Below are 10,085 nucleotides of genomic sequence, written 5' to 3' on the forward strand. Positions count from 1 at the left end.
GCATAAGGGCAATCCTTCTGACAGCCTCCAGACTCTTTTTTAGAGACTCGTAGCCACATAAACTCATTTCTCCTTTCCTTTTCCCCCTTACATTAGGTCAAACAGCATTTTAAAGTCAGGTTATTATATGTAGACAGGGATATTCTGGTGATCCACATCCAACCTTCAAGGTCATTTTCCAGTTGCATCATCAGTTGGTAGTTGATAGTAATCCCTTGGTGCCAGGGAGGCTTATCCCCAGGTGTCATGTCCCATGCTGGGGGAAGGCATTGCATTTACATGCTGAGTTTGGCTTCGAGACTGGCCACATTTGAGTAACATGAAGGCTGTCAGGAGAAAATTCCCAGGCACAGTGCTGCTCTAGGCCTTGTTCTTATTTCAGGCATATAGGCTCACAAGCATAGTCATTAGTATCAGGGGCTCACTGTTGGACCCTCATTCCTTCCCGGTCCTTGCCACTGCACCTGGGGGACTGCCGCTGCTCCCCTAGGAACCATGACAGAGCACCCCCGGCCAGGAACCCATACCCCCCCCCCAGCTGTCAGAACTTGATTTGAATACACTGTTGACTAAAAAACTAAACAAACAAACAATACCTAAACTTCTAAGAAAGTAAGTGAAAGCAAAAACACCCTATTTTTGGCACAGCTGATTATCTTTTTTTTTTTTTTTTTTTTTTTTTTTTTTTTAATTTTTTTATTTTTTATTGAATTTGTAATAATATTACATTAAAAATATATATGTGAGGTCCCATTCAACCCCACCCCCCCACCCCCCCCTCTCCCCCCCCCCCAACAACACTCGTTCCCATCATCATGACACATCCATTGGATTTGGTAAGTACATCTTTGGGCACCTCTGCACCTCATATACATTGGTTCACATCATGGCCCATACTCTCCTCTATTCCATCATGTAGGCCCTGTGAGGATTTACAATGTCCGGTGATTACCTCTGAAGCACCATCCAGGGCAGCTCCATGTCCCTAAGACGCCTCCACCTCTCATCTCTTCCTGCCTTTCCCCATACCCTTTGTCCATTATGTCCACTTTTCCCAATCCAATGCCACCTCTTCTATGTGGACACTGGATTGGTTGTGTCCATTGCGCCTTTATGTCAAGAGGAGGCTCAGATTCCACCTGGATGCTGGATGCAATCCTCCCATTTTCAGTTGTAATCACTCTAGGCTCCATGGTGTGGTGGTTGTCCTTCTTCACCTCCATCTTAGCTGAGTGTGGTAAGTCCAATAAATCAGATTGTAGGTGCTGGAGTCTGTTGAGGCTCAGGATCTGGCTATCACATTGTCAGTCCAGAGATTCAAATCCCCTAAATATATCTTAAACCCCAACATTAACTGCACCTCCAGCACATTAGCATGAAAGTCTTATGAAGGGAGATCCCATCTGAGTCCAGATTCATCACACATAAACACCATTTCCAAAGAGGGGCCATCTGCCCTGGTAGTTAACCCCATCGGCCATGACCATAACTCCCATGGGTCTCTTTAGCCCTCAAAGGAACCAATATCTGGGGGTTGTATCTGCTTTATCTGTCTCTCTGACTCTGCTCAGTTGTGCATGAGGGCAAACCTTCTGCCAGCCTCCAGACTCTTTTTTAGAAACTCGTAGCCATATAAACTCATTTCTCCTTTCCATTTCCCCCTTACTTTAGGTCAAACAGCATTTTAAAGTCATGGTATTTTATGTAGACATGGATATTCTGCTGATCCGCATTGAACCTTCCATATAAGGTCATTTTCCAGTTGCATCATCAGTTGGTAGTTGATAGTGGTCCCTCGTTGCCAGGGAGGCTCATCCCCGGGTGTCATGTCCCACGCTGGGGGGAAGGCATTGCATTTACATGCTGAGTTTGGCTTCGAGACTGGCCACATTTGAGTAACATGAAGGCTGTCAGGAGAAAATTCCCAGGCACAGTGCTGCTCTAGGCCTTGTTCTTATTTCAGGCATATAGGCTCACAAGCATAGTCATTAGTATCAGGGGCTCACTGTTGGACCCTCATTCCTTCCCGGTCCTTGCCACTGCACCTGGGGGACTGCCGCTGCTCCCCTAGGAACCATGACAGAGCACCCCCGGCCAGGAACCCATACCCCCCCCCCAGCTGTCAGAACTTGATTTGAATACACTGTTGACTAAAAAACTAAACAAACAAACAATACCTAAACTTCTAAGAAAGTAAGTGAAAGCAAAAACACCCTATTTTTGGCACAGCTGATTATCTTTTTAAGTAGTTGTAATAAGATGTGAACAGCAGATACATGTTTCTCAAAGGACTATAGTTAATACTATGTATACTAGAACAGCACAATGAATACTAGAAATGCTGCTTATTTAAAATAGGCATGCTTGCTCTAAATACTTTAATAAGCTGAATGAGAAACACCCAGGAAGGGAAATTCCAGACACTGGGCTCCCAGATGTGGACTCAAATCCTGTGTCTGTCCTATGCAGTGTGATGGGTGAAGTGCTTAGACTCAGCTCTGGTTCCTCAGCAGCAACACTTACCATGGGCTGAAGACTGGATGGCAGGTGCTCAGTGAGGGCCACTGCACTCAGGACAGCCACCAGTGCCTCCCGACCACTGTGACCCTGAAGTTGAGGCTCAGTCAATGCCACAACCATGCAAATGAAGGGCTGGAATTCATTCTGTGAATTTCTACTCTAAAAGCAAAACACACTGGGGAGGAATGGAAGGGCTGGATGTGGCAGTTTTGTCCAAAGAGGAGCAGGCAGCAGCCTCTCAGGGTGGCAGGTGATGAGAACACCACAGAACCTTCTCCCCTCAGCAAACAGCTGCTGCTGCTCTGAATAATGTAGGGTGGATGTGATCTCCAATGGGAAATTCCTAATTTATAGCAATTTAATGGGATATCTGACTTCTTTTATAGTCAACTTGGCTTGACCTCAATCTACTCTGTAAAAAGAGAAAGACCCACATGCAAAAACGTTCACCAAACCACCTAACAAAGCAAATGGTGTTGCACCCACCCTTCAAGGCTGATTTTTAATATTAGCTTTCCCTTCCCACCTTATAAGGCTGAGTAAAGGTTCCCATGTTTACAAAGGCAATGATTTTATTTCAGTTCCTTTCCCCTGACTCGGGCTTCATGACAGTGTGAGGTCCAGATGCCACACTTGGTAGCATCTGCACATCCTTCTTTAACCAGCAGCAGCTTCACAAAACTGGAGCCCAGCTTGTTATTTCTAATGCACATGAAATAGCTGATAAAGAATTTATGAGGAAACTATGACTGCAATAAGTTAAGTTCACATTTAAGTTTCTAAATTCCTGTTGTATGCATTTATTCTTAAAATTGAAAGCTTAAAGCTAAGAATGGACTGGTTTTCTTAAATACCAACAAGACCTCATCCTAAAATAAGCTAAGCTATCTGGAACAATTTTTCTTTTAATCAATGGGGGATTGACAAGGAGTATAACAATAAATAGTCCTCAAACTAACCTCCAACTTTTTCTGTAATACCACATAGTTCTTGAAGCAGCACTCCTTAAATGGAGAAAATAGGTTGTAAACATTAAAAGAAAAATAACCCAATCTTTGATTTTGTGATATAAATGAAGCTATGTACTCCTTGCATCTTCTGTACAATTATAGAAATGTTTCAGACATACTTGTGGAGAGGGCAGCTAGTAAGTGGAATATGCCATGCAGTTGTCATGCATGTCTCTTCCCCCAAACAAAAATTTAATGACCAAATAAAATAAAGACAAGTGACACATCCAGTGTGTATGAGGCATTATCATTTCCCTGGTTTCATTAAGCAAATATGGCATTTTTAGAAGACAAAAAGATCAAGGTTGAAGAATAAAGGACAGCTTTTGGTAAAATGAAGGAAATATATGAAAAGGAGAATGCAAAAGAACTTTGAAAATAAATAGAGCAAAGAAAACAATCCTAACCCCCTGAAAAACAACAAGAAAAATTTCTTATTTCTCAGTAAAACATTGTTTTACATTACTTTCTCTGGGTAATTAGAAAATTAAATGTTGTTTTCCTTGTACAGTAAAGAAATATGCACAAATATAATTGAACACTGAACACATTTCAGCAAGTGTTAACTGCCCAGTGCTGCCCTAAGTTCATAGTACCTTAAAAATATTTAGACTTCGGCTGAGATTTGTGACAGAGATTACATACATTGCTATCATTATGGGATAAAATAAATAAATATTTTCTTTTAAAAATGGTTCTTGAAAACAACCTTGTCTGATGTCTACATGATGCCTGTGGAATCAGTCCCTGACCCCCATGTTAGCATACATCTGGAAAAAAGAACTTTCAGAGGGAAGTTCTTGATGAAGTTACATTGTTATAAATGATGACATATGCAGTCTATTATTTAGGTATCATATTGATAATGTATCATCTTATGTTATGAACCTACATATATTGTGAATACCATGAGGTCATATGAACAACTGAATGTACACAATTTGGGAAAATTGTCCATGTCACATAATTTAAACCCACAAGGTTGGTCAGCCAATTAGGGAAGTGGGCTGTTTTATCATGGACATGAGCTGGGAAGACACTGGTGTGCTGAGCCTGTACCGAGTCTGGCCATGGTATATTATACAGAGCAGATGTGAGGCTGACTGAGCAAGAAAGAGAACTGTCATTTCAGCACAAAAACAAAACCCAAACAAAAAATACCATGCTAGAAAAAGGTATATTATACAGAGCAGATGTGAGGCTGACTGAGCAAGAAAGAGAACTGTCATTTCAGCACAAAAACAAAACCCAAACAAAAAATACCATGCTAGAAAAAGGTATATTATACAGAGCAGATGTGAGGCTGACTGAGCAAGAAAGAGAACTGTCATTTCAGCACAAAAACAAAACCCAAACAAAAAATACCATGCTACATAGTAATAGTATTGAAAGAGCCACAAGATTCCTTTTTAGAATGTTTTAGAATGGAGAAGGGTGTTTCACATTGGTGCTGACCAGACAAGGACCTGGTGAAATATAAGTAGCACAGCCTTGGGCTGGGGAGGGTGGCAGTGTGGAGGGCCACTGCCACCCTGAAGAGCTGGGTGGGAGCCCAGGGCTTCTCCAGGCTCTGGGCATTCATACAGACCATGTGCCAGCTTCAAGGGAACAGACACATCCTCTTACCAGTCTAATCACACAGTAGTAAAACTGAGAAGCAGTTTATTATCTGTAAGCAACTGCTTCATTTCTGGCTACATACAGGAGAATAGACAAGATGTGTGTGTACATTTCCAAATGCTGCTTCTTTTGTTTAAAAAGATAAGAGCATCTAAGAGCTTAAGTAAAACAGAAGAGCTCTAACCTTCTTCCCTGTTAGTTAGCAGAGACAACAAGCATGTCTCTCAAGGCATCAAAGCAGAATGCTCTGATCCATATGGGCTCTCATGAGGTTGGGGGGGCCTCCACACTTAGCTTCCCAGCCCCAGTGGCCTCCCACTATCAAGAGGACAGATGGGAAGAGGGGGGAGCATGGCTATTAGCAACCTTTGTTCCTTTTGTTTGGGGCTTGTGTTGCCCTGTGTGACTGGAAGGGGGATGGAGCAAGAAGCTGAGCCTTTTTCTGGTCAGAACCTCTGACTCAGGTTCTGATGCTTTTGCCTCAAGGGATCTCCTATTCCCAACCTAATGTGTTGGAATACAATAGTGGTGTGAAATTGACACCAAGGCTTCCATGTGCCCCATGAACAGAACTGGGGAGCCTCGAAAGATCCCACTGTAGGCATGAAAAACCCTGCATGGCAAATGTGCAATACCAACAATTATCTAGCTACTGATATGATATGAGCACCTCACAGATTCCTGTTTCAGAACCAGAGACCTTGGTTAGAACAAAACAATCATTACTGAAGTTGCTAAAGTCTGTTGGTGCACAAAAAGACACACAGTGAAAGACATTATATTTTATCTTGGCCACTATATTATGACCAAGTGATGAGAAACAACAATATATTGTATATTGTTCAAACTATCTTCTAGGGGAGTTTTTGTAGTGCCAAGCTCCTCTGTGAAAGAACACAGAAAAATGTCTACAGAAACTTGGTAGTAGTCAACCAGCAGGAACCATCAGATTCAGGTGCATCTCTAAGTGAAAACAGGCGTCACCTTCAAGATGGCAACCATCAGGAAGCAGACTTGGTCCAGTGGATAGGGCATCCGTCTACCACATGGGAGGTCTGCGGTTCAAACCCTGGGCCTCCTTGACCCATGTGGAGCTGGCCCATGTGCAGCACTGATGCACACAAGGAGAGCTGCCCCACACAGGGGTGCCCCCGCATAGGGGAGCCCCATGTGTGAGGACTGCACCCCTTAAGGAGAGCTGCCCAGCATGAAAGAAAGTTCAGCCTGCCCAATAATGGTGCCACATGCACGGAGGGCTGACACAACAAGATGATGCAACAAAAAAGAGACACAGATTCCCATGCCGCTGACAACAACAGAAGTGGACAAAGAACACACAGCAAATGGACACAGAGAACAGACAACTGGGGCAGGGGAGGGGGAAGGGGTGAGAAACAAATAAAATAAATCTTTAAAAAAAAGATGGCAGCCATCAAAGGGACCCTGTGCAAGAGGTGTAGGAGGAGAAATCTTCATCCTCAAATTTGATTTTTAGACCTTCATCTAAAAGGAGAGTAATTAGTGAGACAGAAAATTCAGAAGACTTAGCTGGTGGACAACAGAGAAAGCACCACAAATCTGCTAGCATTTACCTTTCCTCTGATGAAAGTCTTGCTCTATGTATAATAAGGAAGATATGTTGTAAAAGATTCTGTAGGAGTGAATCAATGGAGACTATTGAATCTGGATCTTGATACTGGTTTGTGAACATTCTGGTGATTGGTTGAATCAGGATTCAGTTTCAGATCAATTCAGTGTATAATTTGAAGTTGAATCGCTTGATTCAGAAGATTAGTGAAGAAGGACAAAAACTCTCATATGAAGATGATCAGGTTTATCAAGTTACTGTATATCAAGCAGGGGAGAGTGATACAGACTCATCTGAAGAAGATCCTGAAATTTCCTTAGCTCTCTGTGGGAAATGTACTTCATGCAGTGAAATGTATCCTCCCCTTGTGGAAATGCATTACAACAGATGTGAGAATTGGCTTCCTGAAGATAAAGGAAATGATAAAGGGAAAATACCTGGGAAAGCCATACTAGAAAACTCAACACATGTAGAAGAGGGCTTTAATGTTCCTGATTTCAGAAAAGTGACATAGAGGAAAATAATAAAATCACACAAGCCTCCCAATCCCAAGAAAATGAGGGCTACTCTCAGCCATCAGCTTCTAGTAGCAACATTTTTAACAGTCAAGAAGATGTCAGCCATCTGCCCATTGGGATTTAAGCCCCCTCTCAAGTAGAAGCAGTGGGATCACCATCCCGAAATCCTCAAAACTGGGGAGTGAACAATGGACTAAAGTAGACTTAGTATTATTCTATTATAGACTTCATATTATTCTAGCAATGGAAGAACTTTTATCACTGATGTAAAGGTAGTGGCCACCAGAGGTTCTGAGGTAAGGGAGAGGGAAGAATAGGTATAATATGGGGACATTTGGGGCATTGGAATTGTCCTGCATGACATTGCAATGAGAGGTATAGGCCGTTACATTTGGTCATAACCTATAAAATTGGGTAAGGCAGAGTGTAAGCTATAATAGAAACTACAGTACATTGTTAATAACAATGCTTCAATATGTGTTTATCAATTGTAGCAAATTTACCACACTAATGAAAGATGTCAATGTGGGAAAGTGTGGGAGGGTTAGGGTGAGGGGTTGGGGAATATGGGAATCCCCTATATTTTTTATTAAACATTTATATAATCTAAAGCTTCTTTAAAAATTAAAAAAAAATTAAATAAAGCTGTCAGAGAGTTTGAGAGGAATGAAACACAAGATAAAGAAAAATGCATGGAATCTACTTTCCATCTTTGTGCCATTGAACCTTGTGACCTAAAATTGACTGTATCATCCATGACAAAAAAGGACATCTTATAGCTTGTTTTACATGTTCAAAAAAGCTTAAAAAAAACCACACACACAATAAAATAAGGCCTGCCCAATATGTAGGCAGCTAGTTCAAATGATTATGCTAACTTATTTCTCCTAGTTGACTTGTTTATAAGAGTAGAATTATATATTTTTAACTATGTAACCCTAAAAATTCAGACAGTTATTTTGGCAACATTAAATTTATTTTTATGTTTTTATACACATTGAAGTGTAAAAGTATCTCAGTCCATGTAGAATTCTTCTTAATGTAATTTACTACTTGGGGAGGGAATGGGGTTTAGTGAATATTCACTTCATTTTAGGAAAATTTCACTTCTGTTTATAGTTCATATTTGAGTTTTAATGTAATTTGAATTGGCTATATAGCTGGTTATTTAATTCTGTCCTTCATATTTTAATTCATTTCCACCTTCACTTAAATAAAAATATCTGATTTTTCAAAATATAAGTAGGGTATTCAGATATAAGTTATTTAGTACCTTTCTTTTAAGGAGATAAATTTTGTGAGAAAGATTTATTATTTAAATTTTAGATACTCTTAAATCTTCTCATCCTTAGTTACTCTGCTCTTTCAGAGTCTCCTAAAATATTCTTTACAGGGAAGAAGACTTGGCCCTGTGGTTAGGGTGTCTGTCTACCACATGGGAGGCCCACAGTTCAAACCCTGGGCCTCCTTGACCTGTGTGCAACTGGCCCACATGCAGTGCTGATGTGCACAAGGAGTGCAAGGAGTGTGCCCCATAAGGAGAGCTGCCCAGCATGAAGGAAAGTGCAGCCTGCCCAGGGATGGCACCACACACATGGAGAGCTGATGCAGCAAGATGATGCAACAAAAAGAGACACAGATTCCCATGCCACTGACAAAAGAAGGTGACAAAAACAAGAACATGCAGCAAATGGACACAGAGAACAAATGACTGGGGGCAGGGAGGCAGGGAGGCAGAGGGCAGGGGGTAGGAAGGGGGGAGAAAAAAATCTTTAAAAAATATTCTTTACAAAAAAAAATATTCTTTACAAATAAATACAAATTGGTAGTTATATTCTCTGCTACTGAAGTAAAAAATGTACCACTTGTTCTCCAGGTATAGGTGGTGATGATGTTGTCCATTGAGAGTCTTTCAGAAGAACCAATACAACTTTTTTAAAGCTCTGTAGTAAAATGTGGAGTTGTCCTGGGAGGTCCAATGTGACATACATTTTCAGGGTTTGGTGGGAATTGTCTGTTTCTCTCAAGTGAAAAACAGTTTAATTCACTTTGAAGTGTCTTCTTAGACAGGGTTACACAGTCTCTATTAATTGCCTAGATATCAGACCTTTGCTTAAGACCAGTTTCAGAAACAAGTGAATTCAGAAAGATTAATTCATAAATTAGTTAAAAGGAAGAACAGTTCATTTTTAAAAAAATAGCTGGAAAGGTCAACATTTCTCTAAATTATCCAGAAAATATACATCACTTCCTTCAAGAATTACAGGGTCATGGATTCTAATATTGCTGTCAAACTGCACAGATTAACTTATTGATTTATATATACATATGAGTCCTTCAGCAAAGTAGTATGAATAAACAAACCTTTAGATAAGTGGAGTTGAGTTTTAATTTAAAGTTCCAGTGTTTTGCTTCTGGTTATGACAGGTTGAGGGCAATAAAATAAACTGAACTATGAGTTTAGAATACAACTGAGGGACAATTTTAAACAGCAACATAGTGTGTCTGTTACTAGCAATAGATTGTTATAGATAGACTTCAGAAAAACAATAAACACATACACATATGACTTACCCATATATGTATGTAAACACAAAACAAATGGCTGAAGGTATTGGTAATTAAGCCAAAGTTATTCTCAAATACAGTAAAGCTTAATTAATTTTTACTTTATGATACTTCCAACTAGAGCTAAACAGAATACATCCTTTCTAAGAAGAGTTAGTATAGGGAAACAGACTTTGGCCCAGTGGTTAGGGCGTCCGTCTACCATATGGGAGGTCTGCGGTTCAAGCCCCGGGCCTCCTTGACCCGTGTGGAGCTGGCCAT

The 10,085-nt window shown here is 40.7% G+C and overlaps 1 pseudogene; it reads left to right on the forward strand.

The window, feature by feature from the left end:
• Positions 1-5,774: 5,774 nt before the first annotated feature.
• LOC131277362 (E3 ubiquitin-protein ligase Mdm2-like) lies at positions 5,775-8,147 on the forward strand (annotated as a pseudogene).
• The last annotated feature ends 1,938 nt before the right edge of the window (positions 8,148-10,085 follow it).

This window comes from Dasypus novemcinctus (genome assembly GCF_030445035.2).
Source record: "Dasypus novemcinctus isolate mDasNov1 chromosome 11 unlocalized genomic scaffold, mDasNov1.1.hap2 SUPER_11_unloc_1, whole genome shotgun sequence".
NCBI lineage: Eukaryota > Metazoa > Chordata > Mammalia > Cingulata > Dasypodidae > Dasypus > Dasypus novemcinctus.